General features: G+C 47.9%; 1 long non-coding RNA gene across 1 annotated transcript; it reads left to right on the forward strand.

Annotated features, from left to right (window-relative positions):
• Positions 1-2,779: 2,779 nt before the first annotated feature.
• Positions 2,780-6,824, forward strand: LOC104848851. The gene is made up of 3 exons (XR_776547.1): positions 2,780-2,809; positions 3,597-3,834; positions 6,405-6,824. It is a non-coding gene; the product is annotated as an uncharacterized LOC104848851 (long non-coding RNA).
• Positions 6,825-10,668: the final 3,844 nt, after the last annotated feature.

Here is a 10,668-nt window from a genome sequence, read left to right on the forward strand (position 1 = left end):
CTGGCTTGATGGGTTCTGACTCCTGACCTCACTATCCTCCCAGTTTGTACCTGGGTCTCGCCGAGCCGTGGGGTCAGGACCCCAGCCTCGCCTGAGCAAGGCCTCCTGGGAGGTGGCCGCAGGACGAGCAGGGGTGGATGCTCACCCACCCTGCCTTCTCCTCCGCAGCTTTCTGGATTCTGCCCTGCAAAAAAGATCCTCTTTCTTGCCGAGTTTAAGGTCAAAGCACTCTCATACAGCCATGGTCTCCTTTTCTTAATATTTTGGGAATAAAGTGTCTCCTTACTCAAGTCCAGCTTTGTTTTCTATTTGAATGTTAGTAATAATATTAATGGTTGCTAACATATGTGTAGTTCTGAGAATTAATAAGATTTTCACAAGAATCATAACCTCTATTTGTACAGTGCTAAATGGCTATGTTTTTAAACATGTTTTCCCATTAATAATCTTTTCAAAGTGAGTCTTCATTATCTGTAAGACAATTATTACCCCATTTTAAAAACAAAGCCACTGAGAAAGAGAAATGAAGTGACTTATCTGAAATCACAGAGCCTGGTGAGAAGCAGTAAGGAGGGTGGCCAGGCAGAGACACGACTGTGCATGGTCCCGCGGCTGGCTCCCTCCTCCCTTCCTCCTTCTCCCTGAATGAAGGGACAGAAGCTTTAAGGAATGTTCATTTAAAAGGAAAGACTCCAATTCTGAGAAATTGAGCAGGCTCTAGAACCCTTTATGCTCCTGGATAAATCAGTTCATCAGATGGATTTAGATTTCTCAGCAACACCTAACAAAAGAATACCAGGGAAAGGTCAGTTTGCAGGAGTAGTGAGTGAGCTACTGGCAGGGACCAGGCAGGGAAAGACCCCAGGACATCCCAGCGCTGGGGACAGACACCTTTGGGAGAGAGGAGGGGAGACTGCAGGAGACACAGACTCTGCCAAGGGGTGTCAGCAACCCTGACAGCCTTGCACAACAGGGCCTAGCAAACAATACAGTTACCTTTTTAAATTCCCATTTGCTCCTTTACAAAGCAGCTATGGTTTGAGGAGAAAAGCACTGTACATAACATCCCACAGTTTTGATCTTCAGTCCCAGCTCTTCTACATCCAGAGGCCTGAGCCTCAATTTCCCCAGTTTGAATGAGGAGACAGTGAGATCCAGTCAGACGGCAGCTGTGGCTCAGTGAGTTGTTTCACTGGCTGTGCAAGATCAGAAGCCACATATGCCCAGCATGAAGACGAGGTCTGGACCCCAGCTACGGCTCTGGGAAGTGCCAGTTCCACCCCTGGTTTATAGACGAGGAAACAGCAGAGCAGAGAATGAAAATCCCCAGTCAGATTCCTTTTTTCTACATACTGTGTGGGTGTGTGTGTGTGTGTGTGTGTGTGTGTGTGTGTGTTCATCTGCTCCTTTCCCCGGGATTGTAGGCCCTTTGAAGAAGCAGTGTGCAGGCTGGGTGGAGCTCGTGAGCACAGAATAGAGAGGAGCTCCCAGAACCGGGCAGTGTCACACCCTCCTGGAGCAGAGTAGGAAGCTCGACAGGCACATTACAGATTTGAACGACCAGGGCGATGACTCTTCCCACTCTCAAGCCAGCAGCGCTCCCCAAGTCCAGACTGCCCGCCCCGCTGGGACCAGACTTGAGTCACACGAGATTAATTTCATTCGGCCGTCAGGCAGGACTGCTCACTCGGCGATTTTTAAATGCAAATCCAATTGTGGGTTGCTCACAAAGTAATTTTGCCTTATTTTCTTCTCTTTTTTGAAAGAATTGACGGGGATGCAATTCCAAAGGATAATGACCACAACCAGTTATATTAAAATGTCAGATATAAAGTAGAAGTAATTATCCACCCTTCAAGAATATCTTGATATATGGAGCCCCAAACCCATTATATGGTCTATTCATCAACATTTATTCAATACTTACTATGTGCACACTGTTGTATAAATGCATGGGGCACTGTCTAGGAAGGCGAAGACCAGCTTTGCTCTTAAGTAGTGTGGAAACTACTAAAGCAGATTGTTTGTGACCAGAGAACAGAGTGTGGGAACCAACTCACATAGTCCCCGTGAAGACTGGGGAGAATAGGGAGACTTAGAATGAAGAAGAAAAGACTAAGGAGCAAAGTAATAGTTACTCATTTACAGTACTAAGCAGCAACAATGCAGGACCCATAGCCCAGGCAACTGAGGTATTCAGGTGCACCTTGTATTGCACGGCAGAAAACCAATGAAATGAATAAACATGACTCCGCAGAGTGTTAGCCCTTTGCAGGGAATAAAGTAAGATGGCTTAATAAAGATTATATGACGTGTTAGAAAAGTTTCTTTAAGTAGTGCAGTCTGTATGAGCTGAATCCTGCATAACACAAAGCACACAGCATGAAGAAATGTCTAACCTCAAGTTGGGCTGGGGTGTAGCTCAGTGGTGCCACTGCCTGCCTCATAAGTGCAAGGTCCTGAGTTCGATCCCCAGGAAGGAAGGAAGGAAGGAAGGAAGAGCAAGTTGGGAAATAAACAAATTTAATTTTTAAGTAAAGAAAGAAGACATATGAGACAGGATGAATTACCAAGTGGAAAATGAGGTGGCTGGACCCACAGACATTAGCAATGGCCAGAAGACGTGAAGTTTACAGGACACAGTGAGACTCTACTTATAGTAGACCAGTTGGGTTGTGGGACAGAATCAAGATAGACTTCAGACTCTCTGATGGGTAAGACATGAGGGACAAAGGGAGGAAGAATCATGCAAACATTCTAGAACTCAAGCTTAATTGCACGACATGACCCCAGTAGGGAACCAAATTTTGTGAGTGAGTTCAGTAGGAAACTTTCTGTTGGGGCAGGAGGAACTAGAGAGGCTAAATGGAACTACCGGAAAAAATATGCAGCTCAGAGAAAGGGCAGGGTCAACTTTTTGACACAGATGTGTATAAAGCTAGGGAGATAACACTGTAAATATATTCAAATGCTTGCAAGAAGAGGAAATGAGTATCTGTAGTTGTTCGGAACAATGAAATGCAGTCACTGGCTTCTGGATAAAGCATCCGGGAAATAAAGTCATCCTGGTCTCATTCCAAGCACTTTTGGCTCAAAAGGTCTGGGGTTTCTAGCCATGTTCATTAAGAGGTGTGTAGATGGGTCTTTGTTTTTGTTTTTGCTTGTTTGTTTGTTTGTTTTTATCTCCCAGGTGATTCTGAAGTGGAGAATTACTGTCTTTTCAGGGCAGATTCAGGACAAGTGAATACAGTTAATATTCTCTGGTGTTCCAGTGAGGATTCGAGGAACTGGTTTAGAATGCTGTGTAAATAACAAAGTTTTGAACAAAAAAATACTTTGGGTATCACTTCTTTGTGTTGTTTCTCCAGCTTACAACACTGCTGTGGCCACTACTCTGCAGTGTACCACGCTGTATACGTGGCTGTTCTGTGAGACCCTTTAATCTCCTGTATACTTTTTCTGTGACTGACATGAAAGGGTTATGAAGGAGTCTTCACACAAATACAATGCAATTTTTCCAAAGGGTCAGAGGGAAATATTTTAGGTTTTGAGAGATACGAGGTGTCTGACACAACTACTCAACTCTGTCCTTTTAGTAGGAAAAAAGAGCCATAAACTACAAACAAAAAATGAGCACAGCTGTGTCCCAGTAAATCTTTGTTTAAAAATCAGTCATGGGACAAGATTTGGCCTATGGATCACCACTTCCCCAGCCCTGATTTAATGAGTGGCAACAGGTGCGGAGAAGGCGTCTCATGGTTCCCCCTGCGCAGATGATCTCTAGAGCCCAGATTTATCTGAAGTCCTCTTCCGTGTTCTTGATAAGCATTCTTGGTAAGTTCTTGATCATTTTATAAGCTTTTTACAGCACAAAATAGCAAGGGGGTTAGACACACAACATCAAATTGAGGGAAAAGTTGCATTATTTCTCTTTGAGGTGTTCTTGTTGAATATTATGGACTGGAGGTCAGCACTGTGATAGGAGGAAAATGTGAACCTGGAAGGGACACGTTCTGCTGCTCCTTAATTCGAGGGCTGCCAAGTCGTTTGGTTCTCCATTTTCTGTAAGGTGGGGATGACAGCAGAACTTTCTTTATTCGCTTATTATAAGGACCGAGTGATACAAAAACTGAACACAGAGCAAATGCTCTATAGTCATAATTGTCCACAGACACGGTAATAAAAGCTACTGGTCAGTACATGAACACCCACGCACACAGCCATGTGTAAGCGGGGAGCTCCTAGTCATACAGGTCGCTCGAGTGGAGATGAAACTCTCACCGGCCACAGAAGGAGCAAGTGGGACCGGGCACTTTCTGAGTTTCTGATTTTACACTTGCACACCAGTGTGGAGTCAGGGTGCTTGCATGCTGCTCAGTACTTCGGTGCCAGGCCCCCGAGGTCTCACTCACATCCTGTGAGAGTGCAGCCCAGTGCTGGGCTCTGCAGTCGCACCGTAGCGACCCTGCACTTCCCGCTCCGCATTGCACCCTAACACTGGGCTTCTGCTTCAGCTCTCATTAATTGCTGCACCCTAAAAGGATTAAATTAGGCAATTTCCATATGAAGCCGATGGTGCACAGCACACGTTCCTTCCCTGCCCATGTTCTGTTTCATCCTGAACATCTCTGTACACTCCCGAGCCATCCAAACACGACTTCCACTGTCAGCCCCCCATTTTGCTTGTCTGGAGCACAATAGTTTCTCTCAAGGACTCGCTGACACTGCCCTGATGTCGGAAACGTCTGATGTGGCAGACAAAACGCTCATGTGCGGCATCTGATCGGAAGGAAATGTCAGAGCCGCATGCCTTTCTAGGGACCCCCCAGCACTCACCTTGGAGCTGCATCTCCCTCCTTCCTATTGCCTTCCCAGGCAGAGACTCCTGCGGCAGACCAGGCCCATCCATGGAGAACAAGGCCTCAGACTGGCTTGAAAGCCTCAGAAAGATGAATGTCATTGCCTTGCGGTTAGCAAACAGGCTAATGTGACTTGACAAATGATGCTGATCTGGAAAGGGTCAGTAACCACTGCAACTGCAGAGGAGGGGGAGCGCCCGGGAGCTGGAGAGAACTGCATATCGGAGCAGTTTGTCAGGCCAGTGTATGGCCCGCTGTGTGTCAGGAGTGGGCAGGGGAGAAGCAGGGCCAGCGGTGAAGCCACACCCGACGGAAGGCTACAGGCAGGGGCCTGGTGGTGCTGGCCAGGCAGTCAGGGAGTGGAGTTAACCACACTTGGAGCCTCCACTCCTTCTCCATGCAGGCAAAGCGAATTAGATGCAGACTCCCTATCACAGAACAGAGGCAATGGGACCCTCCCAGGGCTGAGATGAGTCCTCACCCATGGTCTGCAGCATCCCAGAGCTACGGCCCCACCTCCTTGTCCCGCAGTCCTGAGGACCAGCCTCTGTCTCTGTAACATTCACCTCCTTTTTCACTAGAGGCTAAATTTATTTTGTCTGGTTTGTCCAGTGTTTTGAAAGACAGGACCCGTGAGGACATCTGTATCCCCTATACTCCGCACCAGGCCTGTGCTGGCCCACTTTCCACTGCTGCCCACACACGGGGTCATGCACAGCACCAGCCAAGCTGGCTCCTGGTCCTGGAGGCTATGACTGCAGAGCATGGCTCCGGGCTGTGTCTTCCCATGGTGGGGGGTGGGAGAGCCCTGGACTGGAGCAGGATGCCCCCTTCCTCGACAGCTCAGTGCTGCAGCAACTGCTGTGAGCCACTGTCCAGGACAGGCTCTCCTCCTGAAGTCTGGCCTCCCCCTTCTACGAGGGCTGGAATCTCCAGCTCTGGAGTGGTGAGGCACATGTTCAAACTGCAGTGCTGCTCCCTCTTCCTCGCAGCCACACTGAGGCCCTCTGTTCACCCAAATGCTCACCTCCCCTTTCTCTTTGGCTTTTCTCCGACGTTGCCACACGGATGAAAAGGCTTGGCCCCAACCAGAGTCCCTGGCTGGAGCCGGCCCCGGGCAGATCCTTGCTATGTTCAGAAGAATGGGGATTGTGGCATTCTTGGGGAGCTCCTTTTGCATCCCCAAATCTGCAGTGGTGACAGAGTAACCCTGCTGATCTCTTGGCCAACAGTTTCCTCACCTCGATTTATGGCTGTTGGATGTTGTGAAGGAGCCTGGTGAGCCACAGTGAGCAGCCCAGCACCACTGTCCTGAGACAAGGGAGTCTGGGGAGAGTTCTGGGCCGCTTCTTACTTTATAGCTGGTAGACCACGCTATGCCCTTCCAGGGCCACGGAGAAATAATATATGTAGAGCACATCGTAAAAGTCCGGTTATATAATTGATGCATAATAAATGTTAGCTGCTGCCATTATGAACGTTAAATTCATAGCTTCTTTACCTTGGCCTTTTCATTATATTTTACTTCATTTCTCTTTCTTTCAGTGGAGGGAAGGTGCATAATAAATGGAAAGGATGCCCTTGCTCTTGTGAGACTGATATATATTTCTGAAGAGTCTAACAAAAATCTAACAGCTCCGGACTACACATGCTTTTAACAACTGAACCAAAGCCAGATTCCTTGTTTTAAATATCTTCGTGCCAGTTGCTAAAAGAACATCTTGAGACCAAAGGAAAGTTAAAAGGGAGTATGATTGGCCTTTGCTCATTAATTCAATCAACAATGTACGTGGAACTCACCTATAAAGTGCAGTGGCTCTGAACAAGGAAGTCCTGTCCGAATGTCAGTTCTGCTGCCCTCTTACATGCGGCCGTGAACTTCCCGGATTTCTCCAAGTCTGTTTCATTATCTTCAAAATGGGAATAGCTCTGTCTTAAAGACAAGAGATAGAGGCTATGTTATAGGAATTAAAATGATCAAAGAACATAGTGCTTCTAAGTAGGACAGAGCTAAGAATTAGAATTTTTAGCATGTGCCCATCATGTGAACATCCCATCACCCGAAATGAATTAATTGCTGGAATAAATTGGTTCAAATGTCTACCATCTTGAAAATTTTAATTTTCACCATTGAGCACCTAGCAGCAAATTCCCCTCCACTCCCTGTACAGGGTCACACAAACTAAAGAATGCCTGGCTAGCTTAGGGGCAGAACAAGCGGACTAGGCTGGGTTGCACGACCATAGGAGACTCCCAACCGTGACCCCTCTAGGGGAGTGAGTGAAAGCTGTGCTGTCCTCCACAGCTGAGTCTTGTCTACTTTCTTGGGTGCTGACTCTCACTGAGTGAGTCTCCAAAGTGAATATTGCTGTTTCTGTTTTTATTGACAAGGCACCCAGAGATGAGCCTATTTTTCCAATGTTTTCCAATTGTTATGTAGCAGGACTGAGCTCTCATATCATTTCATCTTTAGAAAAAGACAGATCCTTTGCAAGTGGGAAGGGAACCAAGAGACAGACAGAGAGGTGAAGGGGAAGGGGACCTAAGAGAGTGAAGATGTGTTTTATCGACACACCAGCTCCACGCCACGAACGTGGGCACTCATAAAAACTTAAAAAATAAATATCTGCACAGCAGCTGCTCTGAGTCAGATCTGTCCTCGGTGCTGGTTTGCCACAATGGACAAGAAGTTCCTAACACGGGGCTTTCTGTGTCAGACCTAAGCCCAGACCTGACCTCTTCCAAATTTCCATGTTTCAGCAACCCTGGTGCACCCTGGAGACATGAGCGGACCGGTTCCGGAGTTCGGATGTTCTGGGGATCAGCATTCTCATTCCCTTCATGTTTTAATCAGAACGATCGCTTACATTAAAATACAGCTTAGTCACGCATATGATTCTTTCTCCCCCAACGTTTTTTCCATGAGGATGTCAGTTTTGCAAACTGGCTTGATTTACACAGATATTTCATCCAGAAATAAATTGAATTAACAATTTAAGATGCAGAACTGGGCGGGCTGGCATGGTGCTAATGGCTCCATTTCCCTGATTAAGAAGAGGACGTTCTCCAAGCGCTTGCTTCAGCTTGGGACTCGGGAGGCAGATTCTGAACAGCGCCGGGTCTGGGAGGGGACGCCCACGCCAGGGCCTCAGACAGATGGTCCTCAGAGTGAAGCTGGGCACACTTCCGGCCTGAGCCGCCGCCTTCTCTGTGCCCGCAGAATCAGCACGCCGCTCTCCTCGCTCAGGGCCACAGGTCGGCCCTGGTTCCTGCAGCCCCACCCCGCTCCTCCCACCCCCCAGCAGCTGCTGGCTCCAGTCAGGGCCCCGCGGAGCTGTCACCCTGGCCATCTCCTTGAAGGCAGGGAAGGCCACCCCTCCTCCTCTCAGTCTCAGCGCGTCTGAGTCCGGGCGGCTTTGGAGCCCTGCTCTTCCCACCATTCCTGACCGTCCGGTGGCAGGGAACTGGGGCAGCCAATGGGGTCTGCAGTAGCTCAGAGCGTGGCCATCTGGACCTGATTAGCTCTGCCATGCGGGTGTGGAGCCAACTGCTCGTCCTCTAGTACGCGTTTCTCTGACTTTTATTTTTTCACAAAGCTGAGGACATAAAAAGCAAGGGAACTAATATGGAATAAAATGTGTAATTCAAACTCCGACTACCCTTCCTAACAATCAGTATGGTGTCAGCTACTGTGACCTGCTAATGCTCCCGCTTCCTGCTCTAAAGAATGCGGGATCCCCTTCCAATCTCGAAGGGCAGGGTGGGATGGAGACAGATCAGCTGAAATCCTCCTCAGAGACTGCATAGACGAGGGTGGGAATGAGCACAAGTACTGTCCTGGTCCAGGAACCACCCAGTAATTCTAAACTGTCCCTGTGCCAAGGCCAGGTGAATATTGCTCTTAAAAATCTCTGAGCACAGAACACCCTGGCCAATGTTAGAAGATGCAGAACTTTGTACAGAGGCCAAAATGGTTAAGAAGACAGATGAAAAAGCAACAGCCCATAGGCCTCTTCACAGATCTTAAAACTTGCATTCTAGTCAGCATCCTGTGGCTGTGGGATTTCTACCACGGTTTTATGGGTGGTGCAGAAGGCCACCAGCCACCCCTCAAAGGCTGGCCATCAATTTCCATACACACTGCCGAGGACCTGCCCCTGCATGTGCTGCAGGCGGAAAGGGGCACTTGAGGCTGGAAGGCAAAGGTGCAGTGGTCAGTGATGACTTCTCTCTGCCAGCAAACTGGTTCCAAGGTGAGAACAGCCATGCACCCTGAGAGATAAGGAAGGAGCCCCATGGAATTGGAGAGAGATGATTTCTAACCAGACAGGACATGCAGACAGACCCAAGAATGTTTCCTTTACAATGTATGGATAGATTGCTATATGATATTTTGTTTATCTGCTTATACTTTTAAAAGCAAAAATTATTTTAAAAGGGAAAGAAAAACATTTCAAATTCCCATATATAAAACTGATAGAAGCAATTTATTTCACTTAACATTATGGTCTCAAGGTGCATCCATTTCCTACAAATGACTCAGGTTTATCCCTCTTTATGACAGAGTAGTAGCCCACTGTGTGTAACACCACAAGTCTTTATCCATGTGCCTGCTGATGACATACAGGCCCCACAAGATGTAGCTATTACGAGCTGAGCTTTGATAAACACGTGTGCGTAGATCACTGTAATATGATGTCTTTAACTCGGGGAGACACCTAGAAGGGTAACACCTAGATCAAATGTAGTTTCTGGTTTCAGTTTTCGAGGAAGCTGCATGTCGATTTTGATAGTGGATGCACTAGTTTACAATCCTAGCAACAGTGCAGAAGTTTCCTCCCCACACCCCATTCTCAGCAGCATTTATTATGATTTGATTTCTTGCTGGTATCTACAAGCATACACTAACAAAAGCTAAGAAAAGCAGAGGAAGGTAGAGTTTAAAAGCAGGTGGCAGACCAGACTCCCCCAGCTACTCCCACACTCCCCCAGAGTGCACCAGGCCAGGCCCAGACAGCAGGGATCTCCTTCCTGGAGACTGGGCGTCCAGGCCAAGGGGCACAGGGTGTGGTGCGTTTCTGGTGTGGTTGGCTCCTTGGCCGGCAGGCAGCAGCACTGTGTCCACATGGCCACTCCTCCTCAGCACACCTTCCTGCGGTCTCTGCTTGGCATCTCTGAACCCACTGGGCTGGGGCCTCACCCTTACCCCTCCTCCACTCAGTGCCCTCCCTGACCAACCTGTCTCCAGACAGAGCCACCCTGCAGGTCAGGGCTCAGTGCAGCATCAACACGGGCTCTCCTCCCTCTCACAGTCTGTACAGCATCTTCCAGAACCCAAGACACAGGGAGACGAAGGCAAAAGTTACTGCTCCTCATCACTAAGACACTGTTCCAGATCATCTTGTCACACCCAGAGTTTATTGTTGCTTCTTATTTCCTTTTTCTTGCTAGGTTTCTGTCAGAAGTGGAGAACAAGTGACTTCTCTGGTGAGACTGGGTCTATGGAGATTGTTCATTCAGCACAAGGTGTCCCTTCCAGGGTGCTTTCTCCACATCTGGACAGACAGGCCATGTACACATGGCTTTCTGGACTTTCTGCTAAGGGCTTTTCAATCTGCTTGCCAGCAAATGGCTGTGTACATAAAGATGCCAAGAAGGTTCTACTGCAACTCCTGTGCAGATTGTCAGGTAAAACCTATTGATCAGCTATCTACTGAAATTAGGCGCTGAACAAAAGATGCTGAATCTTTATAAAATTTTTTTCGGGGTGTGGGATACCAGGATTGAATCCAAGGCCTTCACACTGAGC

This window comes from Fukomys damarensis, unplaced genomic scaffold (genome assembly GCF_012274545.1).
Source record: "Fukomys damarensis isolate Sample0158 unplaced genomic scaffold, DMR_v1.0_HiC HiC_scaffold_33, whole genome shotgun sequence".
Taxonomy (NCBI): Eukaryota; Metazoa; Chordata; class Mammalia; order Rodentia; family Bathyergidae; genus Fukomys; species Fukomys damarensis.